The sequence below is a fragment of the Melanerpes formicivorus genome, unplaced genomic scaffold (assembly GCF_026170545.1).
Source record: "Melanerpes formicivorus ecotype bairdi unplaced genomic scaffold, bMelFor1.0.p_v2 SCAF_5, whole genome shotgun sequence".
Lineage (NCBI taxonomy): Eukaryota > Metazoa > Chordata > Aves > Piciformes > Picidae > Melanerpes > Melanerpes formicivorus.
Window position 1 is genome coordinate 25,980,065 of NW_027142357.1, and position 26,930 is coordinate 26,006,994.

A 26,930-nucleotide genomic window follows, 5' to 3' on the forward strand; every position below is an offset into this window, starting at 1 on the left:
TTGATGTTGTCCTAATGGCTTTACTCAAGACATACATAAAGAGATAATGGCCCAGACACAGAGGAGTATTAAACAATATGAGATAGGTTCTCTAAGTCCTTTCGGAGACTTTCTCCACAGCATTTTGCTTCCAAAGTGAGTTGATTCTCTACCAACACCTCTGTAGGCTACAAGTGCTGGCCTTCATACTGTCTCTAGTCCTCCATGCCTTGTTCACTGCTGGCTCTCTCTCCCATATATCTGACTCCCTAACCCACTTCCATTCCAGGAATATCATGGTAGATGCAGTAATAAGCTGCCATATAACAAAATAAAGGCCTTGAGAACAGAGATCTTAGATTATTTTTTTTTTAAGTCCCCATTTTCATTACCTTTCTTCCAGTTTCATTTCATATTTGCATTCAGCCTCCTGAGATTCTTCATGGTCTTCCATATAAATGGTAGTTTGGATTCATACTGTATTGTTTCGCACCCAAGTCAGTTTCACATGGCTGCAGTGCTTATAATCACAACTTGGTTTCACTCACTTCCCAAATAAACTACCCAATCTCTACATATGGAATACAAACAGTAAATCCATTTCCTATTTGATTCTGCTCCCCTGGTTTCCTTTCTGTTGGGAAGCTCTCTGTCTTAGGAGGCTGAGGCACTTCCAGATTTTCTGTAATGGGCTGATAGATGGCAGAGTATGGAATGAAAAATCCACCCTTCATACTACTGCAGGAGAAGCAGTAATCTAGGCATTGGTGTGTACTTAAAGAAGCTCAGTATATGAGAGTTCCCGACCCTACGATTTTAAATCTGACTAGATAAGGGAGCCAAAGAGTGGGAGGTGAAACAGAAGCCCAGAGAGTTGAAAAGTTTGTCATAGCAGATCTGGGACTGCTGCCCAGGCCTTCTAAGCACAGCTGGGTGATGATATTATGGTTAATAATACTACTAATAAATAAAAATAAATGTACCAAAAGCTAATGTTACAGAAGGACTAAAAGAAATCACCAAACTGAGCAGAATGTGGTGAATATTTTTGGCCAAGGAACACATCGGTGTTGACGTCTTTCAAAATCCCTCAGGCATTTTCAAAAGAAAATTTTTAGAGATATTTTGAAATGGTACTTCACAATTGAAAATGCATTTAAAAATAAACTTTTAAATGCATTTAAGAGCAACAAAAGTGAAGGAAGAAAGGAAGAAAGGAAGAAAGGAAGAAAGGAAGAAAGGAAGAAAGGAAGAAAGGAAGAAAGAAAAAGAAAGGAAGAAAGAAAAAGAGAAAGAAAGAGAAAGAAAGAAAGAAAGAAAGAAAGAAAGAAAGAAAGAAAGAAAGAAAGAAAGAAAGAAAGAAAGAAAGAAAGAAAGAAAGAAAGAAAGAAAGAAAGAAAGAAAGAGAAAGAAAGAAAAAGAAAGAAAGAAAGAAAGAAAGAAAGAAAGAAAGAAAGAAAGAAAGAAAGAAAGAAAGAAAGAGAAAGAAAGAAAGAAAGAAAGAAAGAAAGAAAGAAAGAAAGAAAGAAAGAAAGAAAGAAAGAAAGAAAGAAAGAAAGAAAGAAAGAGAAAGAAAGAAAGAAAGAAAGAAAGAAAGAAAGAAAGAAAGAAAGAAAGAAAGAAAAAGAGAAAGAGAGAAAGAAAGAAAAAGAGGAAGGAAGGAAGGAAGGAAGGAAGGAAGGAAGGAAGGAAGGAAGGAAGGAAGGAAGGAAGGAAGGAAGGAAGGAAGGAAGGAAGGAAGGAAGGAAGGAAGGAAGGGAGGGAGGGAGGGAGGGAGGGAGGGAGGGAGGAAGGAAGGGAAAAGGCAACTCTCAAAGTACTAAGTGTAGAAAGTCTTTCTATTCAGTCCAATTAAACTGTTCTTTCAGATCCAAAATCAGTCTTTTTATTTCTATCCAACACCTCCATAGATTATCAAGTTTGTTGAGCTTTTTTCTTTCTTTCTTTCTGATTTTCCATTTTGGTGACCAGATCAAAATATGTATCAATCACCCAGCTCCACCCATAAATCCTAATGAAAATACACGTCCCATGGACTACATTAAACTTTTTTAGTTAAACATTGCAACAATGAAAAACTCTCTCTCCCAGACATTTTAACTACATCACCACAGTAACTAGCCTACCATGCTACAGCTTCTACTACAATATTTCTTTGTGGCACAGATAACTGTGACCAAGCCCTTGCTAATGTAATTCATGAGAGGGAGCAGCATGATTGAAACAATACTCACGCTTCAGGGTTGACCTCTAAACCTGTCATAAGTCACAAGTGTCAAAATCAAGCAAGGTTATACAGGAGAGGTTATGAAATTTCATCACTTATACAGATGTTGGATTTTCCATGCTGTAATGACAGAGTCAGACAACTTACCTGATTGTGCATGTCCCAATGAAATGAGCAAACTTATTTTATTTTTACTGGTTTGGGGGGGGTTAGATGATGCTTGGTATTTCTACAACAGTTCATTTGTTCATTTTCTGTACATTTTCTGCCATTAGAGAAGGGTTTTTTTTGCTCTCTTAGCATTGCTTTGTATGAGACAATGCATCAGCACCTTCCATTCTGAGCAAATCCAGCCAAAAAGAACTTTGAGCAAGTATATTCTCCCTGATGAAATGTAGAGAGGAGCAGAAGTAGCTGTTTCACAGCACAATGTTTAGAAAAGCTCAGGAAAGAAAGGAGAAAAGGCATATGCCTGTAGATGACGATGGAGCAGAAAACTAAAGGAGAAACAAGGTAACTGATATAACAACAATCCTACCAAGAGTTGGTGATCAGCTCTTGCAGAAAATGTCAAGTGATCTTAAATCATTAGGAGCAACTGTAGCTGTATTTATGTCTCATCAGAAAAGCTCCCCTAGTGCTCTCTGCTGAACCACCCCTCCTGTCTCAAGCTGCATTAGGGGAGGTTTAGACTGGATGTTAGGAAGAAATTCTTCATAGAGAGAGTGATTGCCCATTGGAATGGGCTGCCCAGGGAGGCGGTGGAGTCGCCATCATTGGAGGTATAGAATAGAATAGAATAGAATAGAATAGAATAGAATAGAATAGAATAGAATAGAATAGAATAGACCAGACCAGGTTGGTAGGACGAGATTTGATGGGGTGCTTGGTGCCATGGTTTAGTTGATTAGGTGGTGTTGGATGATAGGTTGGACACGATGATCTTGAAGGTCTCTTCCAACCTGGTTTATTCTTTTCTGTCATAGAATTACAGAATGCCAGGTTGGAAAGGGCCCCAGGGATCATCTGGTCCAACCATACTATGGTTTAAATGAGGTAGTCCAGCACCCATTAGCCCTTGTCTTTTACACATGACTCTTTGTAAAAATGGAGTCTCCATTCTCCTGATAAGCCCTATTTGTGTACATGGTAATAAGGTGTGCCCTGAGACTTCTCTTCTCAAGGCTGAAAAAACCTCAGTTCTTTCAGCCTTTCTTCATATGGCAGACCTTCCAGTTATCTGGTCATGCTCCTGGCCCTTCTCTGGACACTTTACAGCCTGACCACATCTTTTTTGTACAGTGGGGACCAAAACCACACACAATACTCCAGGTGTGATCTGACAAATACTGAGTATAGTGGGACAATGACTCCTTTATCTCTGCAGGTAATGCCCTTCTTGATGCAACCCAACATCCTGTTGACTTTCTTTGCCACTGTATCACACTGTTCACAAATGTTGGCCTCCTTGTCCACCAAGGTCCTTTTCCACAGGGCTGGTCTCCAGCCAGGTGGATCCCAGTCTGAGCTTCATTCCTGGGTTATGTATTCCCAGGTGCAAGACCCTACACTTGTCGCTGCTGAACTTTGTAAGGTTCTTGCTATCCCACTCATTCTGCCTGTCCAGGTCTTTCTGGAGGGTGGCTCTCCCTTCTGAAGTGTCAACTTCCCCACTCATTTTGGTGTCATTTACAAACTTCAACAGAGTGCTCTTGATCCCAACATCCAGATCACTTTTTACGATATTAAATGGCACTGGGCCTGATATCGATCCCTGGGCTACCCCACTTGTGAGTGGCTACCAGGTAGAGAGAACTATTTACTGCCACCCTCTGTGTACAGCCTGTCAGCCAGTTCCCCACCCACCACACAGACCACCTATCTAAACCATAACACATCAGTTTCTCTAGGATAGTTGTGGGGAGGGTGTCAAAAGCCTTGGAGAAGTCCAGGTAGACAATGTCAGCTGCTCATCCTGCATCAGCTGAGTGAGTTACTGTGTTGTAGAAGGCGATCGGGTTTGTCAAGCACAGTTTGCCCTGGTGATGAATTTGTGTTGGCTTTTCCTAATCACATGCTGACTTGTGATAGTCCCTAGTAGTATTTGTTCCATAACTTTCCCAGGGACTGAAGTGAGGCTAATGGGTCTATAATTACCTGGGTCCTCCTTGGAACCTTTCTGGTAGATGGGGGTGACACTAGCCTTCTTCCAATGTTCAGGGATGCATCATGATCTCCATGACTGCTCCAGGATTATGGAGAGAGGCCTTGTAAACACATGAACATCTACAAGCAGGACATCTTGACATCCTATTGTGTCTAATGTCTGAGAGAAAAGTGGTGCCCACTGATGACTAAGACTTTTCTTTTGGTCCTTCCGTGCCCTCCAAACGTGCATTGTACTCAAACTACTAGATCCATAGAGAAGAGAGGTAGGTATGAATTGTCTCCTATATCAAAACCCATGTTAGAAGAACATTCCTGGACAGTCCCAACAGAGTTCTCTAACTTCTTGAATTTTTCAGGAGTCACCTAATTACTTCCAAGGCTTCTCAGAAATACCTAGAGTTTTCCAGACAGAGTGGCCTTTGAGAATCTGCATTGTGACCATCAGGAATCCATTAATATTGCCCCATATGAATTCATGTTGTCCAGAGAGTGATAACACACTGAAGAGATAAATCAGTTTGGCAAAGTCTTGCCTTCAGCTTGCACACACAACAGAGTAATCCTGGGAGCCCTCAGAAAAACACATGTGTATACTGAAGGCAGGATTTTCTTTTTTCCTTTTTTTTTTTTTTTTCTTCCAGGAGGACTAAAATGAACATAAATAAATTTGAGTGTCAGAGCACAGAAAGAAAGAGAAAACAATGAAGCTAAAAACACAGCATCAGCAGGAGATCTACCTATGACTCAGGAAATTTACCAGAGGAATAAAGATCATGAGCTGTATTCAGGCTGGCCACAATAGATGCCCTAACATACAAGCAGCAGTTTTCTCTGGTGATTGCAGAGGGAACCAGGTTCTGATAGTCCATCACTGTAACTTGCTAAATATGATCCTAAGCTGACTGCTGACAAAGATGCCTGCAATGTTTGCCAGCTGAGAGTGGCAGCATGGCAAGCATGAGGTAGGATGGATGATCAGTCTCACAGTACTTTGATCTTGAGATGCCAATAAGACCTTTGAAGATTGACTATCTTCTCCAGTGCATGCAACTATTCAACTGATAACAACTGATATTCTTAAAATTACCCAGCATGCCCTTGCACAAATCTGTCTCAGAGTTTTGTTGTTCTTACTGATTAGACCCTCTTTCACTTTTTTTTTGATCTTGAGATAATCCATCATGAGCATGGACAATAGGTTATCCACACACATACTGCAGCTGTCCTCCCAGCATTGGAAGACTTGTCCTGTTGCATTGCAATCCAAAGCAATCCCACAACATCCAGAAATTTGCTTTGAAAGTTACTTACATGGGCATTTCAAAACCAAAAACAAACAAGTAAGCCATCATGACAACAAATAGCTGTGTTTAAAGGCACTCATGCAAGAAAAGACAGGTTGGTTGGCCAACCTGTAGAGGAACAAAGAAGCTTTTGTGGCCATTGCCAAAGATTGTCCTAGGAGTTTGCTCCAGCATTTTTAGAAACTATAGTAACAGTCATGTGTGTGTGTGTGTGTGTGTGTGTGTCCCCAACGTGGTAAATCTGATCCTTGTTAATGTGAATTAATACCAGGTTTCAGTGCAGCCACTGGGGTAATGTGATGCTCTGGAGTGCTGTAATCCTAAACAGAGCATTAGGAGAGCAGCTCACATCACAGCTGTGGCTCCTTGCAGGTGTTTCTTACCCAGGCAGCTCCTTCAGCAGCATGTCTGTGACTGCATGAGAGGCACAGGGGGAACTCTGTCATCATCAGACAATAGGCGTCCCTGGAAGAAATGAGCTGATCCAGCACTGGCTTTACCAGGAGGGGTGAGGAGGCGGAAGTCTGGAGTGATATGAGTCTTAGATAGCTTGTACAAAAGAAGAGTGAAGTAGCTGAATGAACAAAACAGATACCTCTGTGTGACCTCCTTCCCCTGTGTACTGGGCACGCGATGCCTGCGTACACATGTGCTCTTTGTTCCAGGGAGTGGTGTTCCCATTGCTCCTGCCCCACCACTTTCCCTTATCCTCCCCCTTAAGCCCTAGCTCACAGATTTCATCAACAATCTCCACTATTCATTTTTCAGGGGCACCAAAGGGAAACATCAGTCCCCTAAGTGAAGTTCTGCCTCCTTTGGGACTGTCCTGCTTTCCCACCCATCCTTCATCACCCTCCCCCCTGAAGCTTTGCATCGTGCCTGTCTGCAGTCACAACTCAATATTGGGTTTCAGTAGGCCTCCAGCTGACCTGGTGGGTTCATCCTGTAAAAATATCACTTGTACCATTCGTCTCTCTGATTACTCCTGGCTCATAACAGGTGGGGCTGCCAGCTTGAAGGGGGAGGCAAGATGGAAGAGTTGCTCTTTACTGCATGCCCTCCTCCTCAGAGGGGATGAAAAAAAACAGCACATTTGTTCATTCCCCCAGCTGTTTTCCCAAGGTCTGGGGTTTTTCAGAAAAGAGTTTTGTATGAGTCCACTTTTTAAAGTTTAGAACCACTGGAGTCAACTGAGGGACACAACCTGCACTTGCTTACTTTAATATCCAGCATAGACTCTTTCAGTTTTGACACAGGTCCTCATCAAATTCCCAGCTGACTTCTGTGATCCTCTCACCACTGCAGAAACACATCAGACATTTATTTAGTCTCACAACAAATTCAATGCTTCCTGATAGACATTTGGGCCAAGAACTACCCTTTTTAGCTGTTGGGTCTTGGTTTACAGTCTTGGTTGCAGTGGGTGGGAACATGGGAGACAAAGAAATAGGGTGGAAACAACTACAAGCTAACAAAACATTTGGGTTTCAGAAATAGATATTAGAGGCAGGGACTTCTATTTAACTCAGAGAAGTAGGTCAGATTTGAACAGTTTACAGCATGGGTATGTTTTAGTTGTAGATCTTAACTCAATGGCTTGGGCCATTTCTGCTGTGATGTAATCTACGGAATATTGTGCAAAAATGCAAAAGATTTTCCTCTTCCTCTTGAGAACAACTTTAAATTCCTCCTGTAATGAGGTAGTTGTGAACAGCTTGGTGGCCTAGGGTGGCCTAGCTAAATAAGGATATGCATAAAAGGTTTCTATACAAAGCAGGAGGGATTTAATGACACAAAGTTCAAAGAAGTTCTTGAATAAATAAGAACAGACAAGCTTCAGGGATAGGAAATGGCCATGATCTTTCTGAAGAGCAGTCAGTAGCACAAGAATTAATTAGAGTTACATCGGAGGAGAGCTGAACAGAAAACTAGATTTGAAAAAGAAAATTTATTTCCAAGCCCTCTTCCTATCCATCAGAAGAAGAGGCTTTGAAAGAAAGCATGCATACCAGAAAAGTGAATGTTTCCAGTGAATTCTGTGTGTGTAACTTTCATCAGCCTGCAAATCTCTAATCAGTACCCAGAGAGGAAAAGAGAATCTGTACCAGCAAGTGATTTTGCAACTGAAAACAGACTGCATTTTCCTGGTTGCCTTCCACATATTTCTTATTTCCTAATGTATTTTTCCAGCTGAGACTTATCCAATGTAGAAACATTAAATTCATTAAGATGATCAGAGATGACCAGGTATGTGGTCCCTGATAACCTCCACTATATCTGATCTGTAAGATACAATAGGCTTTGGATGGAGACATGGAGAGCTGGGGTTTTCTCTTTTTTCCTTGCAAAGCTGTAATGAGGAATTATTTAAGGATGCTGCCACCAAGCTGGATGTTTCCTGCACAGCAGGGGGAGGCTGATTATAAGCATTGACTTTGTCACCTAGAAGACACAGCAATGCTCAAAATGAAATGACTTAGGAAGAGAGAGAGAGATCACTGCACCAGCCAGACTGAAGGAGGATTTCAGTCAGGTTTTTTCAAAAGGGGGCATTTTCTGTGTAGCCATCAAACAACCTAAGTACCAATATTTGAATTTTAAGGCTCACAATAATCTCTGTCTTCCCTTCTGGGTTTTGGTGCATTTCACAATGGAATCCAGCAAACCAATTTAACTTCCCAGTACTCATTTTTCCGCTCAAGCAGTTCTGCTTGGAGACTGCAGGCAATAGGAACCCATGCATTTTTCAAGAAAAGCAGAGTTGCTGGTGAACTCTGAAATACAATTCTAGGCTATTTCTACACGTGGATAGTTGCAGACTCTTTTGGAAGTAGAAAATCCTATCTTATCATATACATATCACTGTTTTCATCAGTTTCCTTTAAGTTGCACTGTCCCTTACCCAAAAGAAAAAACAAAAAATGGAAAAAAACCCCTGCACATTAGAAAGGGACAATGGTCTGCCTTTCCATAGTGCTTAGATGAAGCACAAAGGACTTTATACAGCATATTATACTGTATGATATTTGTTTCTCTTTTACAGATTCGAGAACACTATGTCTCTTTATTCTTTTATGTCTCTTGCCTGTATTTCTTGGAAAAGGGAATTGGAGTTGTTGCTGAGAATTTAATAGGTGTTGTGCTTAAAATGGACACATCTTCATAAAATTTCATCAGTCCAAAGAGATCTGGGCAGCTAAATATAAATCTATTTTCCCTTCTCCAGTAGGTATCACTTCTTTGATACCTTCATTGTTGTAATCTTGCCAGTTTTCCATGTTTGAGAAGGGAAGTAGACCAAAAAGAACATACATTTATAAATCACAAACATGTCAGTAAAGAAACCTTTTCTTATAAAAAGAAAGAACTGAGTCCATTTCTCCAAGTACTATAGATATCCCAAAATAAACAAACCCACTGATGTCTTTCCTTTGCAAGTAATTTTTAAAGAGCAAATTAGCTTGTCACAACTGGGAGTATCATCGTCATGACTACTTTGAAATCATAAAGCAGGTGACATGAAATAGTGTGTTTTTTCTTGCTATGCCTGCTTGGTATAAGCTTCCTAAAAACTTCAAGATTTGCTCTGGGGATGAATTTGGCCTGCAGGGGTCTTTCATTTACCTTGATTTATTGTGATCATTCAAAGCGTATTCTTATTTGGATGGTCAGGGATTTACACACGTAGCTGCCATTAACACTAAAGGGTGATACCATTAAGACAAATGTACAGTTAATCTCTGCCACTGTAGAGATAAAAATATACCTCGGAGAGTGCTCTGTCTGGGCTGGAAATGTTCATTATCTGAGTTTCATTTCACAGCATGGAGTAGCTTTAAAAGGCAGCTGTATAATTTTACCACCCTCACCCTCTATTTTTTAGGGGGAAGGAGAGGAAAGAAAATGAGAAAGATGAAAGAAAATGACATTGTTTCCTTCAAGCCTCAAAATGTAGGCAGTTTCACATGAATAGTAGGGAGTATTGGATTATTTTTCATCTCTTCCCTGGATCACCATCATAGCAGGATTGCTTCTTCCTTCTCTTCCTGCTTTTATTTTAGTAGTGTCGCAGCGGTCCTTGAAGAGAGAGCTTCCAAATCTTTCCCAAAATTCATGCCAACCTGTAGACTTATGTGAAACAAGAGATGATCCATACCTCAGAGAGCTTACAATAGACAAAAGAGTAGAGCCAGATGGAAATTCAAATCGTAAGAGTCAGGAAGTATCTTTTCATTCCTCTCCATCTACCTACAGTCTAGCACAGTTTAACATTACTGGTGTTCCGTCCTGTGGCATGGGGTCTTTTTTGCAATTAAATGTCTAAACAAAGAATGGACAGGGAGGTGTAGTTGCCCCAGAAAAGCTCTGGAGATTCAAGCAGGAGGTTCAGGTGAAGATCACATTAAGGTAAGTAACGGAGGAGTGAAGACTCATACTCCAGGGGTACTAGGCCTGATTGCCTGTTTCTTACTTGCTACGGTCAGGGCACAAGAATTGTGTGCCAGGCCCTTCCAAAAGAGGATCTGACAGCAACAGACTCTATGCCAGCCTTCATCCCATCCTGACAAGCCTCTCCTAAGGATACAAAGTAGCTGGGTGTGGAAATAAAACACTGGCTCATATTCTAAGACATCTTTCTCTCAGGTGTCTTTGTCACCAGCTGAAGTGGCTCACTGAGCCATTGTCACAGTAAAACCAAAGTTTGCAAAGCACAGTTGTAATCTAGCCTTATTCACTCAGTAGCCACTAGTATTCAAAGATACCAGCACCTTAGCTTGTGGCCATTGGGTAGTTACTTCACCATTAGCAAGTGAAAGTACACCCAGCTTCATCTGTCAAATGATGGGCAGGGAAATATACAGAACCCAAAGGTCTGTCTCAAAGGTCTTTTCTCAAAGTCTTACAATGAGCCTCTGCAGGATGCCATCCCTTTCTATGCTCTCCTAATTGAAGAGATGCTATTTCTGACCTGTGGACCACCCTGCTGCAGAGCACCTGTAGCACAGTAAGACACCCAAAGAAAACATCGGGGGACATGCCCTGTTAGACTATCACAATCAAAAAGAAACTGAGGCAGTCCAATGCAGTGAACACAGCAAAGACCAGTGACTTCATTCCTGACCCTGGGCAAGGTACTTCATCTTTTTATACCTTTCTCTTTCTTCCTCACATTTTATGTGTGTCTCTTTTATAGCAAATATAACTCACTGAAGGTAAACCACAGGAAGAGAACTTGTGCATGTCTACATTAGAGGCTGTCATTAATTTATGTTTTTCCTCAGTTGCTTTAGTGAAGCTATTTAAATTACCAGCATAGGCTGTGATTTGGGCAGGGACTGTGCCTTTTGGTTTCTTCTGTCTGTGATTTTATTATTGCATTGGACACCACCACACATTTTAAGTAGTTCTCTGCCTTCAACTGTAACTGAATATTGCATTTATATAGCCCATTAGACTCTCTTGTTATGGTAATATGGATTCTATATTTCAAACACCACTAAACAGTTTTCCATTCTTGTGGGTGATTCCAGGTTTGTAAATTTCGCTTTGCTGCACAATGTCATTCAAGAACCTGACCCAGCAAAACTGCTACAGATCTCACAAGACCCCTGGCACAACACATAAGAGAAAATGTTTTGCACAAACAGCAAATGCAAGCAGTGAGGAGGAGGTACAGAATGAATGTGGTTCTCATTTAATTGCTTTTAAAGCTTTTTGTCGTCTTTTTCTCATTTCCCCTCCTGCCCAAGACCAGAATATCAGGCATGTAACAGAATCCGTTCCGATTAGAAGGTTTTGTTACAGCTGTAATAAGCTTCCATGCAGGGAAGGTCCCCGGAGACCTATATTTCATCTCAACTTTCCCCACAGCATTAAACAGAGGGTTTGATTCTTGAAAATAGAGATCAAAATTCTCTCCTTCTGCACTCAACACTGGAAAGTGATGAGAACTGACAATTCCAAGGCTCAATGTGAAACTGCCATGGTCTGGGCTGAAACTGCTGGTGTGATAACAGATTTTGGGAATGTTTCCACTTTCATCTGTTTGTTTATTATTCTTATTAATTATTCTTAGGCTTGTGATTTGGGGGAGAGAGGGTGGGAGGAGGAAAAAGAGAAGAAAAAAGGGAGTCAGTAGCTTGGCAGCACATAGGCTAAATCTAAACACCACTCACATTCTCTATACCCTGGAAAAACCTGGATCTTATACAACAATTTTTGTAACAGCATCAGTTGGATAAACCAGCAACTTACTTGGAAGGAATCTTTGCTTTCCTAGAATTCATGTAACTAAGAGATAAAATGACCTTGAGGGATGGCAGCTTTCCTTGTAAAATACATTAACTCTTTCAGAGCAAGCCTCGCTGACGATCCTCCTTTACCCATTCTGTGGCAAATCGCAAAGGACAGCAGAGTTTGGCCAAAGCTTGCCAATGGTGATGCCTTGAAACATCACCAGGTTTCACATTCAGCCTCAGTTCTGCTGATTTAGAAGGGACACTTTAAAAACTTCTGATCAATATTATCTCTGACTGCTGACAAATTTAATGCAAGCAAATTACTTGACCCATGTTTACTCCTCCCCATTCAAACAATCTCAGAGAGGATGACATAGACCCACTTTGTTGTGCTTTGAAATAAACTAGCAACCAGGTTGTTAGCACAAGGTCTCTCCCAAAGTGGCAGTCTCTTTAATTGCTCCATTGAACTATTTCTGTTCCCATGGTTCTGCAACAGTGATTTCTGAGATGAAAATGAGGAATGAGACAGCTGGGCAGCAACCAGTCAAATGTGCTGTGCAACTGCTTCAGAAATGACCAGCCCTGAGATGAACAGAGCTGACTGAGTGTGGACTCTGGGGCATATCGTTACTTGGCTGGATTTTCTGCTGTTTAAAAATAGTGTTTTCTCTTCTGTAACTTTTGTGTTCAGAGGGTTTCTCTTCCCTCTGCCCTAGTAGCCTATTTTCACAATAATAGCAGGAACGCTATGCTCCTTTTTACCCTGTGTCAGCTTTGGTCAGTGGATAGAGTCAAGGTTGTTAGTGGGTGACTGACAGAGTCTTTCCTTGAAAAAGACTGTGGAGGAAAATTCAAAGTGATCATGGAAGCCACTTAGTAGGGAGAAGCAGCAGGAGCTGACTTTTTACTGGTTGCTCTAGATCCAGATGTTGTGTCTGTAAGGAAGACTGTTCCATATTTCAGCATATTTCTACAGAGACAGATTCTGATAGTTTCCACTTTTCTCTTTTCACTTTTCACTTTTCAGACTATACTCTAAGACCAATTGCTGCAAACCTTTTGGATTTAAAGAACACCATGGAGATCCTTTGCCCTGAGTAGAGGTATCCCATCTGTGCTCAGACAACACCTTCCCTTAAATTTGTCACCCCTTTTGCGCAGAAATGAGGACTTTCCTCCCTTCCTTGTAGTCACTCCTAGGTTTCACACAGAGTGGGCTGCATTTCACTGACAACTGAGCTTGATCCAGAGGGATAAATATTCCCTTCTGTTTAATCAAGAAAAAAAGAGCTTAAGACATTAAATAATGTCTGTGGAAGAACTCTTGTCTTTTCTGTGTGTTCCTCAGCTGTCATCACTCTGCAAAAGACAGTTCAACCAATCTCTAGCAAGACCTTTGAAATTAAAGGAGAGAATGGTCTACCTGCTCAGCACTTGTCCTCTTGCTGAGCCTGTAGCTGTTGGTGAACAGTTGCCCCAGCTTCTGCAGCTTCATGAATTTTCATAAAAGAGAGAGATGAGTGTTAAAATCAGAGCTATATCCCAAAGTGCCATGTCTATATGTTTTTTCACCACCTACCTGGTTATGGTCCTCCCATTGCTTCTTCTGTATCAGGGGCTTACGTGGCTGGGAGATGGACTGCATACCTCATTCCCCACTCACTCAGTCCTAGCAGAAAGGTGAAAGAAAGAGGTCTACAAAGCAACAAGGCAGTGATTTAGCCAGGCCAGAAGCTTACGCAGCAGCTCTGCAAGGGCTCATACAAACACACACACCTTTGGCTGCTGGAACCTGTTTGACTGCCAGAGGGGACATGAGCCAGAAGACCAGGTCACCCAAAAAAATCAAAAAATGGAAAAGAACCCAGAACCAACAAACCAACAATGAGAAAAAAAAAATAAAAAATTAAAAAGCAGCACGTATCCCTCCTCCAAAATAACAACAGAATCAGCCCTGCAATAGCCCCAGCGAAGCTAGCAGAGCCCCCATCAGGGATGAATTTGCCCTGGTGTAACTAATTTCCCTTTGGAAGAGCTGCTAGCAGGGATCTCAGATTAAAATCTCTCTCTCCTCCAATAGGAAGCACCTCCAGGAGCTCAGCATCTCCCCTCCCTTCCCCACAGCATGAAGCATGAGTCCAAGTCCCAGTGTGAGACTTGAACCTACAGTGACCTTCAGAGTCCTGCAGTGAAGGATGTATTAGCCAATGAGTCATGTTGACTCTGGCTTGAATCTAAATAGGCTTCTTCTCTCATACCAGAGAAACCACGTTCACACAGCCACGGACGCTGCTTGTATCGGATAACCCTTAGTGCAAGAGTTGGGTGGTGCTTGTTGATGTCATCCTTGCCTAGAGGGAAGGGGTGAGCAATGGGGTGGGGATGTCAAAATCCAGTTACTCCAGAAGTTACATCCTCTCTGTAATTTAGGATGCAGAAGAAATTGTCATCCAAATTGAACAGTAGAGATAAATTAACCCTCTGGTTAATAAAAAAGATGATGACTCCTGTTTCTCTGTTTTCTTTGTAGGGATTAAAAAAGGTATGGTTGCTCATCCTACACCTTTTTGATAGGTAATTTTTAACTTCCTTTTGTGCCTGTCCTGTAAAGGGCAAACTCACCTTCCAGCTTTTGTAGTGCCACCATGAAGGTACTTTTCGGGCCTTCCAGTCTCCCAATGTGGACTAGATAACAGAATTGGTCAGCACTCTTAACTCACTTTCTCCATGCTCCTTACAGAGACATCATCCACTTGGGATCTCCACACTCCCTCTGCAGGTATTGGTGTAAGTAAAGATGGATTAAAATGTGAACATGCAATCAAGCAACCTTTCAATGAAATAATAGAGAGTGTGAGTAGGAATTTCTGACCAAATCAGCTGGTGACATTCCTGGACCACAGCTGGGAGGCAGCAGCTTTCAGATGAGAAGCAATACCAACTGAACCTTCCAGCCATAGATGCTGTGCAAGAGTCTGTGACTCACTGAACAAACGGAGAGATGGTTATCTCCTACAAGATGACAACTTGGCATCATATAGAGGGGATTTTACCTAGTACTGGAAAGCAGCCTACTGTCAGCTGGACGGAGCAGCTGGTCAGCAGGACATTTACTCACATTTCACTTGAGGTATTCAGGTGGTTGAGAGCTTAATGCAAGATAACACTCCGTGTCTGGGTAGGGGATTCTGTATCCAGCTGTAAGCACAGGCTGATGAAATCCAGTTATTCATGCTGATATTTGCCAGGACACTGACCACTTCAAACAGAGGTTATCCTCTTTCTACCTGCCTGATAACCAGCAGGATATTTGTGCTAAAATATTTTGCTTCTATTTGTCTTTGTTTTGCAGCTGAACAAAGAGAGCATTGTTTTCAGGATATCAAAACTGATTTCACTTCAATGAGCTTAAATTACCAGCTATATATCAAGGGAAATATATATCAGCCAGACCAACATCTTTCTCAGCTCCTGCATCCACCCACCTATCCCCTAGAAATATGTCAATACTATTCACAAGTCCTTATGCAATTCTGAATCCTCACTGATGCTGCCCATTATTACTTATTGACATCCCTAATTGTTTGCAAGCAAAGGCAAAATGGCATTGATAGGAAACCTGAGAAAGTAACAGAGATTTACTGGTCAGGAAAACACTAGTTCTCCTTTCCTTATTCATACTGTGGTTCATTGGGCTGTCAAGTAATGCAAATAACATTCATGGTATTAGCCTGTACTTAAAATAAATGCTTCCTGTGGTTCTTACATATCTCCATTTCATCATATAGCACCTGAAAGAAAAAAAAAAAATTAAAAAAAAAAAAAAAAGGAAGGAAAAAAGTTGTTTGTTGCCTCTTGTTGTACTCCACTGATGCACATGTTTGTCCTGGAGACATAAGTGCGTGGGCTGCACAGCTGCAGTTCTGGTTTCAGTATACTGTGCCTTTAAATATGAGTAGGCAGCCTGCCTGTAGGGCTGGGAGGGTGTAAATCTGGAAAGGCACTTAAGAGAAATAAGAAGTACTTTTTGCAATGTCATTCCTATAGGAAAGCACAAGGCTACAAATTCAGTGGGAAACAAGTCCTCCAACCTGATACCCAAGTTCAGTGTTTACTCAGAGCTAGCAAAATCAGATAAACTAAGGAAACCTCTGCTCCAAGAGCTGGCTCTTCTGAAGAGCAAGTTGGATGACCCTGCCTAAGGCTGGCTGTTCGTGCAGCCAGCAACCCCACAGTGGAGCCATGCAACTACTGCTGTGAACAGATCTTTCTGAGAATGACCGCTGACAATCCAAATGGTGTGTCTCCAAGGCACATTGGCCTGAAGGAAGCACCAGTCTGACCTGCCGCTCCCCCACCATACACTCACACCCCTTGGGTTTTGCAATTTCTTCATCTCACTGGTGCCAGGGAGTCTCCTACAGATGTTCTGAGACAACAGTCTCTAAGGAGGTTAGGTCTACGCCACAGGGTGAAGAGTGTTTTGAGAACCAAATTAAGCACCCTATAGCTTCTATCTTCATCACACTGTTGGCTGCAGCTCAAGCTTAAAAATGCCTGTGCTTGGGTTTAAGATGGGCTAAACTTGGAATGATCCTTGATAGGATGGACTGTAGCCTAAAGAATCATCTACAATTCCCATTTGTGCAGACTCATGTGGATAAGAGCTCAGGCTCAATTTAAGGCAACAAACAAGTTCCTTACTTGGCAGTCAGCCTATGTCCATGCCCACGCGCATGGGCTTGGGCCCATGCAAACATACCACCATGGTTCTGTAGACACTGCTTTATAGCAGTTACACTCAGCTCTTCTCACTTTATATGATTTCCAAGTTCTCCATACCCACGCTATTATTTTCCTTTTTCTTTCCACATGGGGAAAAAGGACTTGTCCATAATCCTGCAGCAAGCCAACACCAGAACTAGGAGAGCAACCCAGCCCTTGTCACTGTAATGCCACAGACTTTTTCTGTCAAACTGCTGGTCATGCTTGAATAAGGACATTTCTTCTAGACTAGTCAAAGCCTAAAAGTGAGACTTTTGTCCCATCATCCCCTCCACAAGTTACAATGGATTGCTGCATATGTCTCCAGGTGACTGGAGCAGTTATGTATAACGTGGGATAATTTTGCTTTTATTTGTTGGGATTTTGGGTGGAGGGTTTTTTTGAGATCACAATTGAAAACAAAACATCAAGCAAACAAAACCAAACCATAAAACCATCTATCAGATCCTTTAGGGCAGGAGATCACAGAATCATAGAATTACAGAATCATAGAATCACAGAATCATAGAATCACAGAATGTTAGGGGATGAAAGGGACCTCGAAAGATCATCTAGTGCAATCCCAACAAGCATCTTCCTGTCACTGTTCTCTGATGTTTTGTTGCATACACACATGGTCATTTTCTAGAATCATTAGCAATAATGGTAGAGCACATAGATCAGATGCAAACTGCTTTAAAATGGATTGCTGTGGTGCTGTGTTCAGAGACTGCCTGGTCATGTTCATTGTATGAGTTTTGGACATATATTTGGAGACAGTGTTCATACAGAGGTCAGTGAGGGACAGAAGAAGCTACCTGGTCTTGGTTACTCAAAAGGTGGCTTATTAATGTGGATTAGGCTTCTCCACAGGAGAAGACACAGTCATGCTAGATTATTTAGTTGACTCAGTCAAACAAGTAGCCACAGCATAAATCTCCCTGCTCCTTTCATCTCACCTAGAATCAGAATGGTGTGTTTGTCAATAGGGGACTGAAGTCATGAATCAGCATTCAGCGAATGTTTTCAGTTCTTTACAGATGGTTGCTTTATCAATTGGCAGTTTTAGATAACCTGCATGGAGGCAGAGAGATACCAAAGGATTTTATCCTGAAGCTCAAAGCTCCAGAAACAGTGGTGAGCATAAGATCTTACCTACCGATAAGATGTTTCCTGTGCAAATAGAAGCATTTTATATATAGCCTGTTCTCGTCACATGAATCTGTCATGCTGTGAAGACAGAGAAACATAATGTCAACAGGCTCCTGAGCTGCCCATAAGCAGGTGAATTCACATTAGCATCTCTTCCTCCAGGACAACTCTGTATGTCACTGCAGAGGACTCAAACACAGATGTGATTTAGGCTGTTTGTCAACAGTTGTGACTTTGCAGAAGTTGCACTATGATGGGTCCAAAACAGTTTAAGGATGAAAGGCTTAGGATCTTCTCTCTACCTTGCAGCTACTAGATCACACATGGAGGCAGAACTGAGTCACCTCATTGCATTTTCGTGGCTTGATGACTTTAATGTCTACTTATTTGTGTGCATAAAAAGAGAACTACACTTGGACTGATCTCTTGGCAGTGCTGAATACTACCTCATGATGTATTGATGGGTAAGGGTTTTTATACTTGTCCTTCATTGCTGGCAGTCATCTGTAAATTCTCCAATATATCTTTCTAGACAAATATATTCTGCGTGTCTACATTTGTTTCCATGCTGAGAGGGCTCAAAGGCAAGCATATTTCAGAAGAGTTAAGAGCTCTATCCAATGTTTTTGCTCATTAATTCTCTTCAGCCAAATTTCCAAATTGCCTTATTTATTTACTGTAAGCCACACTGAAATTCCATCTGGTTAAGTACTAGGCCTGGATTTTGCAGGTCTTTCAAGGTCTTGCACACTTGAAAAGAAGTTTTGCAAAGTATTTTTATTTTGCATACTGCAAAGAGAGCAGATCAGCACCTCTGTAGGTGCCTCGAGTCTAATATTCCTTGTGCTAAGAGGAAGTCACACTGAAAATTCTGCAGTATGTGACACCTGCTCTGAAAGGGAGCATTGGTCCCAAACAATTGCACCTATGGTTTTCAAATGCCAGAGTACAGTGAGTGATGGATTAGGAAGAGAGAAAAGATACATTACTTTTGTTTGTTTTCACAGACAAGTACCTCATGCCCCCATGATAAATCCTGGAAAGAGGGAAAGCACTCTTTTTGATAGTCCCCTGTCAAATTCAAGGAGACAATCTAAAAACATGGTGCTATCAGACTTGTCATAACACTGAAATCACAGCCTCTTCTTGCATGTCATGAGCTTGATCCCTTGTGTAGAGATTGTGAAGAGAAGAGGTAATGGATTTTGGAGTGCTTCACTTCAGAAATTGCCAGGCCCAAACCAGTTCATACCTAGATATGCTGAAAGTGGTTAACATCTAGGGGCTGTTCAGTAAACCACTGATCTCCAGTCTACTTTCTTTGAGATGACTGGTCAAAAAAACACATTTGTTGCTGGCACTAATTCAGGCTTTTTACTGCCATGACCTGTTGTGCCAGTAAAAGTTGCCTTCTGTGTCCACCCTCCAATGCTGAAACCTGGAAGGAAGTAAAATTTTGTCTTTCTCTTAAGTACTACCCAAAAAGAACTATGGTGGCATCATGCATCCAGTGCACAAGGTGGATGCTATGTTACTCTTTCCACTTCAAGCAGTGGCAGAACAAGCCTCTCATAATCCTATTGGGTCCCAAAGATTTTCAAGGGCTGATCATGTATTTAAATATCACTATTTGGAGCAAATGGATGCCTAGCTACAAAGCTCTTTTCCATGCAGAGCCTGATCCCAGAACCTGCTATGCATTAAAGTGTTCCTGTGCTTCTTCAGCAAGGGAAGCACTTATTTTGATGCAGAGGGGTTCCTAGGCCTTGAGTAAAAAGTGTTAGTGCAGAAATAAATGCCTTCAAAGGGACTGGTGTTGATCAGCTGATAGAGTCAGAACTCCAAGTCAGGGCAGTGTAGGTGGAAAGTGGGGACTGCAACCAACCATACTCTATCAGCCCACTAAAGAAAGACAACCCTTCTCTGTAACATTCTTGTTAACCTGTTCAGAGGCAGTCACTGACACTGAAATTTGGGAACTATTTTCAAGCCTTCAGAAACACCTTGTGCAAAATAAATCCCCTACTGAGTTCACAGAAGGCAATTGTTCTAGCTGGTTGTGGAACCTCAAAGTCCTGCCTGTGCTAGAAGCTGAAGAAAAATATAGTCGTGGGATGGCCCTTCATTACTCCATTCCTCCCCCTTTAATGAAAAAGTTACAAGTGGACTTAGGAAAGAGCAGTGTGAAAGCTTCTGGTGTGGAGGCCCCAGATCAATGGGAAAGGCTGTAAAGGGGAGAATGGAAACCCACTTCCTGACATACTGAAAACATGACTGGGCAATGCACAAGAGGGGTTGTTTAGAAACAAGCTTTCATTGGAGTGATATGGTTTAACATAAGCTTTGGGGGTGATTTGTCTCAACACGAGCTTTTGGTTTCATCAGCAGTTTTTTCCCCTTTAAGGCATGATATCTAAGTAAGTAGGGCTGAAACTCATTTAGCACCAGAAGTCCAAGGCTGACTCCAACACAAAAGGCCAATTTAGCAAACTAGAACTGAATTTTGAGTTACGTGTCCCAGAGGCCCCAGACTGTGGGTATTGACCCATCTTGGGAGCACCAGCTTTTCCTCTTAAGTCTTTTCCTGATGCAATTCTAAAAGCCTAAAAGCTCAGGTAAAGAAAGGAATAGATTTTTTAAATATAACAATATTTGCTTCTGCTCATCAAACTGGATAAAGTTTTCTTTCCTTGAACATTTGTCACATCAGAAGATGGGAACTAGGCTAGCAAATCCTCTTGGCAGTCTCTTGAATTTCTGAGGGGTTTGCAGATAGTACCAGAGAGTTGTCTATTTTAAATAACTTTCCTCTAATTTTGGATATTTAATTATTTCTTTTATACTGTTACCCAATTTTGTATTTGTAAATTGTACAGAGAGAGACAAAATATGGAAGGAAAGAGGTGAGTGATTTCTAGGTAAAGAGACAATTTGTATCACCTGCATCATGTTTCCTCTTCTGCCTGAATCTGTCTGAGGTCTCCTTCCTCTGTGTGAGGCTTCCTCTGAGGTCTCACCATGGCACCAGGCTTGCTAAAACAGGCATGTATGAGGCAATTCCTTTAGTGTGTGTGCATGTGTATAACTGGATGTTTAGAAGAGAGGCCATGAAGTGAGCACCAAAAGCCCCTGTTTGTCTTGGCATGTCTCCTCTCCATTTTTGTTAATTATTTGATGAATTCTTGCTTATGCCTGATGTCTTTCCAAAAGAGAGGAGCTTTGAGCCAACTGCACACCATTATTCAAACCTTCATTTATTGCTGTGCAAAAGCCTCTTCAAAGCCCGGCCTGCTGCCCCTGTTTCTGTTTATCAAACAGCTGTGTTGAGGTTGGCTGTGTTTGGTCAAGTTCAAGGAGAAGAGCTGCCAAAATTATGAGAGAGAGAGCAGGGGAGAGTGAAAATACCTCTCACCTCACAGGGAGTGAGAAAAGGAAACATGGCAGCCTCTAGTCCAGGATGCTATAAATAACAAGCTTGGCATTGCTGCACAAGAAACAGCTTGGCTAGCCTTCACTTCTCCTTCCCTGCTGGGCTTATTATGTATTTAACCCTCTGCAGAATTCACTGAAGGAGAAGGCTGTGTCAGCCAGAAGACCTCTCTCTAGGTAATCCTTAGCACACCACATAGATATCCACCATAACCAAAAAGGGCAATAGACTGAATCTGGGTGAAGGCTCCATACCTTTCAAACATTTACTCACGCAATAAGCTCTAAAACAGCTTTAGAGCAAGTGTAAAATTAATTAAGAGTTTGAAAAGTCATGTGTTTCAGTCCTTTGGTAGTAATAAGTCTGCTGAGAACTAGAGGGAGAGGAGAAGAAAATGTCCATTTTCTTCTGAAAGAAATGTGTATTGACCAAGATGATGGTCAGGCTTTACTGGAAGAAGTATGAAGGTATTCCTTCACATTAGTTGCTGAAGGAGTCATGCAAACCCCTCAGAAGTCTTTCTCCAGAAGTGTAGACAATAGGAAGGGGCAGTAGCTCAGAGATATTCAAATAGGGGGAATGGGATTAACATTTAGAAGAATCCTGGGAAAGGGACCAGGAAAATATTTCAAGCTCTCTGGAGGCTTTGGCAAAATAAAGATCCTCTGTTGTAAGATGCTCCAGTGTTTTCTGCAGTCTGCAGAGTGTTCCTTAGTTTTGACAGAATGCACTCTGCTCCTTCACAGTGAAAAGAATTTTAAATCAAAAGGGATTAGTGTAAAATCCAAAAGTCCCTCTGAACACAGATCAATGCATTGTGTTTATTTGCCATTGGCACCAAGCTGGGCCAGGCAGAGTGATTAATACCCATCTGAGGCTGAGGGATAAGCCTCTATTACAAAGTCTCTACACTGAGTCCTCCAGTCTCTGCATCAGCTGTGTGTTGGGGAACAGAGCCACAGAATGTGTGAAAATACAGAAACATGGCTAGTCTGCAGAGAGCTTCCTAGGCAGAATACACTTTGAGTGACCCAGAGAGAGAAAAAATTCTTTACACATCTTTCTAAAAGGGAAATTTTTCAAAGGACCCTGCTGACAAAACCACTTCTTTCCTTTGGTGTGTTTTTTTTTTTTTTCCAGTAAACCTTTTTCACAGATCCCTCTGCCCTCAGAAATGTTTTCTTCCATCACTTCAAATAGCCAAGACAGCATTTGGATCCTCACTACAGGGTCCAGGGCAGAGCTCCCAGTCCGTTTACTGACCTCTCTCCCTCCTTGTCAGCAGTTTGAAGGGGTCTTCCATGGGTCCCTTTGTTCCAGGTCTCCCTGACCTTGGCTGCCTTTTAGCAAAGTCCTTGAATCATCAGTCTCACACTCTCTTTGTTAGTTGATTTGGCCAGCTCTCCTTATCCTTGTCAGTCTCCCAGACAGTGCTCTTCCCTAGTCTTGTTGTCTTTATTGGGGGCCTCTCTCTCCCTAATCTCTCCAAAATTCATTTCACTGTGTTCTGTTTTGTGCACAATCTAAGACATGATTTGAAATAATCTTCAACTCATCTTGCACTTACATCTTCCCTAGAAAAGGTCCTGTGCAAGTGATTATATTTATCCTGGATATGAATCCTTACAAGCTGAGAAAAATGGTCTAAAATCTAAGGCACTTTCTTGGGTTCAAGATGGAAGAGATACGTTTCAGGGAGTCTTTCAGTTAGCATCTGTGTAGAAACATCTCAACTTTAAAAATCCCATGAATATATATAGCCCTGAATCAGAACTCCCAGCAGAGGTGCTTTCGTTCTCTTGCCACCATCAACAAAGACTTCTCATTCGTAAAAACATAAGGATGTCCAAGTTAAAGATCCATGACGCCTAAACCGTGTCTCTGAAGATGGTCATAAACTGTGGTTTACCAAATGAATGAAAGAAAAAGAGGCCACATGGAGTGTCTGTGTCTTTGGATGTGTCTTTTCAGGCACTGACAGCATAGAGACTGATGAAATAGCACTCTTGATGAGCACACTTCAGTAGACTAAGTAGAGGAAAGCAAACAATCACTAAAACTGTTCTCAGATTAAATTCTGTCCTTCTAAATTAACAGTGTCCTGAGAACTTTTCTTCTTTATGTCTTCTGGTCTCTTTGGGAGACTCAAAGCTGAAATATTCATCTGGAGCAGGAATGAGATACCAATACTAGCTCAGGTACCTGAGAGGAAGAGTGTAAATTATCACACCAAGTTTCTTATAGCCCCTGCAATAATTCTCCAATTATCTGGTCATGTTTCCTCAGAAATGGCTTGTTTGCTTCAGATGCAGATATGATGAGAGCTGATCATTCGGGGAAGTAAACTTACCATTCCATCATAACATCTAAAAGACACCAATTCTTGACTAAGCCATTTTCTCTTTAGAAGTTCTTCATATTCCTAGTTCAACATGGCTGGGGTGAGGATGACTGCTAAACTCAACAATTTGGTGCTGAAATTTTCCCCAGAGCAGAAACCCAAAAGGTGGCCATGCGAAGGACAGCTTTTGTGTAGTGCCTCATCCAGTCTTTTCCTTCTGGGACATTCTCTCTGGTTTTGGTTCCACTGGGAGTTTTCAGTAGCAAGCAGACTCTTATTTCAGATGTTTGTGGAATTGAAGAGCAGAGAGAAAAATGCCAGGGCCCAGACCTTTTGCTTGAGAAACGTGAAACTACCTTTTGATATATTTCCCCTCAAAACGTGGTATTTATTTAACAGGCTCCCTGACTGACTCTGGAAGCCTGCTATTTTGACTCAAGAATTTTTCTCGGTGAATTATATTAGATAAATATAACCAAAGTGTGTGATTATACTGGGTCGATTAACTCCTGATGTTAAAACAGAACCATTCCTTTGGCTCTGTTCTCACCAGCAATTTGTCACTGGCTTATGCTAAAAAAAAATCACCTCCCTATAACTGAGTGATGGAAACTTTAAAAAGCCATTAAATCTTGCCCCTGCAGTTAATTGTTCCTGATGCTGCATATTGCACTTATTCACAGTTTTTACCTCGGCACACAAGGTGCTCTCTGCAAGCTCACAGCACTGCACAGCCCTCAGCACTTTTTCTGCAGTGGTAGAACACGTATTACAAATCTCAAATTCAATCCATTTTACTTTGCTGGAGGAGAGAGTCTGAGTTAAATCCTGTAAAGTGCTAACTATCCTCAGCTCCTGCTGTCAGCAGGAGATCCCAGAGGAAGAGTACATGTGTGGATCATGCCTTTTCCCATATTTCATTATTTTTAAACAGTGGTATTTAAGCCCTGTTTCAGACATATTGCATTCCTGTCTTGTTTGTCCTTCTGGGAGATTAAAATAGCATTTTTGTCTCTCTTTTCCCTTTTATTTCCCCAGCACATCTAGTAAGGCAACTTCTCCCACACAGTGAATGGTTTCCTACTCTGAATACATTCTAGTGTCACAGTGGAACAGTGTTCATAAAGTGTCTTGGTTATACCAAGCTGCTTTCAAGCACTGATAAGTAGCACTACTGCCAATACCCTGTAAAAGTGCTTGTCAAGGGTTGGGGCTGGGCTGGTCACTGAATGACTGACAGATGCTCTCTGTTAACCTTCTCCTTTCCTAAAGGGAAGGGAAAGGAAATAAGGGAGAGAGACTTACAAGCTGGAAAAGAAAACTAAAACATCTTTAATGAACATGAACACCATAATAAAACATATACAAATACCATAGAATGATAGAATGGTTTGTGTTGGAAGGGACCTTAAAGATTGTCTAGTTCCAACCCCTCTGCCATGGGCAGGGACACCATACACTAGAGCAAGTTGCTCAAGGCCCTGTCCAATTTGGTCTTGGACACCTCCAGGGAGGAGGCATTCACAACTTCCCTGGGCAACCTGTTCCAGTGTCTCACCATCCTTCTTAATATCTAGTCTAAATCTACCCTCTTCCAGCTTAAAGCCACTCCCCCTCATCCTGTCACTACAAATGTTTGTAAAAAGTGCCTCTCCATCATTTTTGTAGGTTCCCATCAGGTACTGGAAGGCTGATATAATGCCCTTCTGGAGCTGCTTTGTCTCCAGGCCAAGCAGCCCCAGCTCTTGAAGCCTGTCCCCATAGGAGAGGTGCTCCAGTCCTCTGATATATACAAAACCAATACTGAACCCAATACCCCGGATGGCAATGATGTCACCATCACCACGGCTGACATGGGCAGGCACTAAGGAAGTCCCAGACTGGACTCAGCAGCAGGTGGGAATCGAATTCAAGTGGTAGATTCTGGAACTAGATGTGGGAATTCAGGGATCAAAGACAGGAGAACAGATAGAGTCCTCCTCAGATACCAGGCACAGAAGAAGAGAGCCTGACCTTTGTGATCCTTCAGCTTTATACTGAATAAGATGTATATGGAATGGAATACCTAGCTGACCAATTTAGATTTACCTGTCCTGCCCACTCCACACAGGTGTAGCCATGACTCTGCACCCCCTAAAGTGGTATATAAGGTTTAGCAGTGACCTTGGTAGACCAAGGTACTAACTAGAAATATTGAACATTATCACTGCTAGAAGCAGACACTGTCTGTGAGATTATGCTGTTAACTGCAGAGAATGCAGTTGTTAGAAGACACCAAGCTGAACATTAAAATAACTGAACTGAATTAGTTCTGCTCTAACTCAAACCAGGACAGTACTGAACACCATCATGCCCAATATTTGGAGAAGAAAAATGCAATTTTTTGCTTTTAAACATTTGTCTTGTCAGGAAAATAATATAAAGTTCAAATATTTGCAACAAGGAAAATGTATTCAGGACTAGGAAGGGTGGGAAATGCTTTAGATTGAGTATTGCAGCCCCAGAAACTTCCAAAGAACTATCAGTGGTAAAGAGGATTTAATTACCACCTTGGCTCTGTTCATTTCTAATCATTAATTGGCTCTGATCCCTATACTTTTGGCTTGTTGATAACAGTCCACCTAAGCAAAAGTTCATTTTATTCAAGGAAGGTTCCTGGTACATGAGCAGGACATGGGTTAGCTGTTGGAGGTTGGCCAGGTACAAGGAAATGAACCTGCAGTGTTCCTAGGCATTTGACTGTCCAAAGACACTGCTTCAAAATATTCATACTGAGCAACAGGAACAATACAAGATCATGCTTAAAGTCAAAAGAATTAAATGGGCTTAGGTAAACAGGTCCTGAAGAGACCAATTGCTCACCCAAATTCCAAAACCTTCTCACAGGCCATGGGGTCTTAGCAGTAGAAAACAAAGAGTTTCTGGGGGAAAGTTAAGTGTCTTTGCAGACTGTGTCACTTTTTGACACTGGCTGACAGAGACAGAGAAAGGAGATTGTGGCACAAGGGAGTGAGAAAGAAATAATACTTCATCATGGTGCTTTGACCTAAGAGATTTCTATGCAGTTCAAGCAGGAATATGGTTCCCAGGGATTTGGGGAAATTAATGGTTGTCAAAACAAATACCACCCCAATGACACCCTCCCTCTCTCATTGTAAACAGTCTTTAATCACTTCATAATAGGCTGCACCAATGGGAAATTGTGATTAATACTGTTTACCACTAAGAGACTCCTGTTGCTTTTTTTACCAAGGAGTCATTAGCTCTGGGTTGTACTGCGGCTATAGGGCTACCTTTCTTCGAAACCACAACTCGGGGAGCC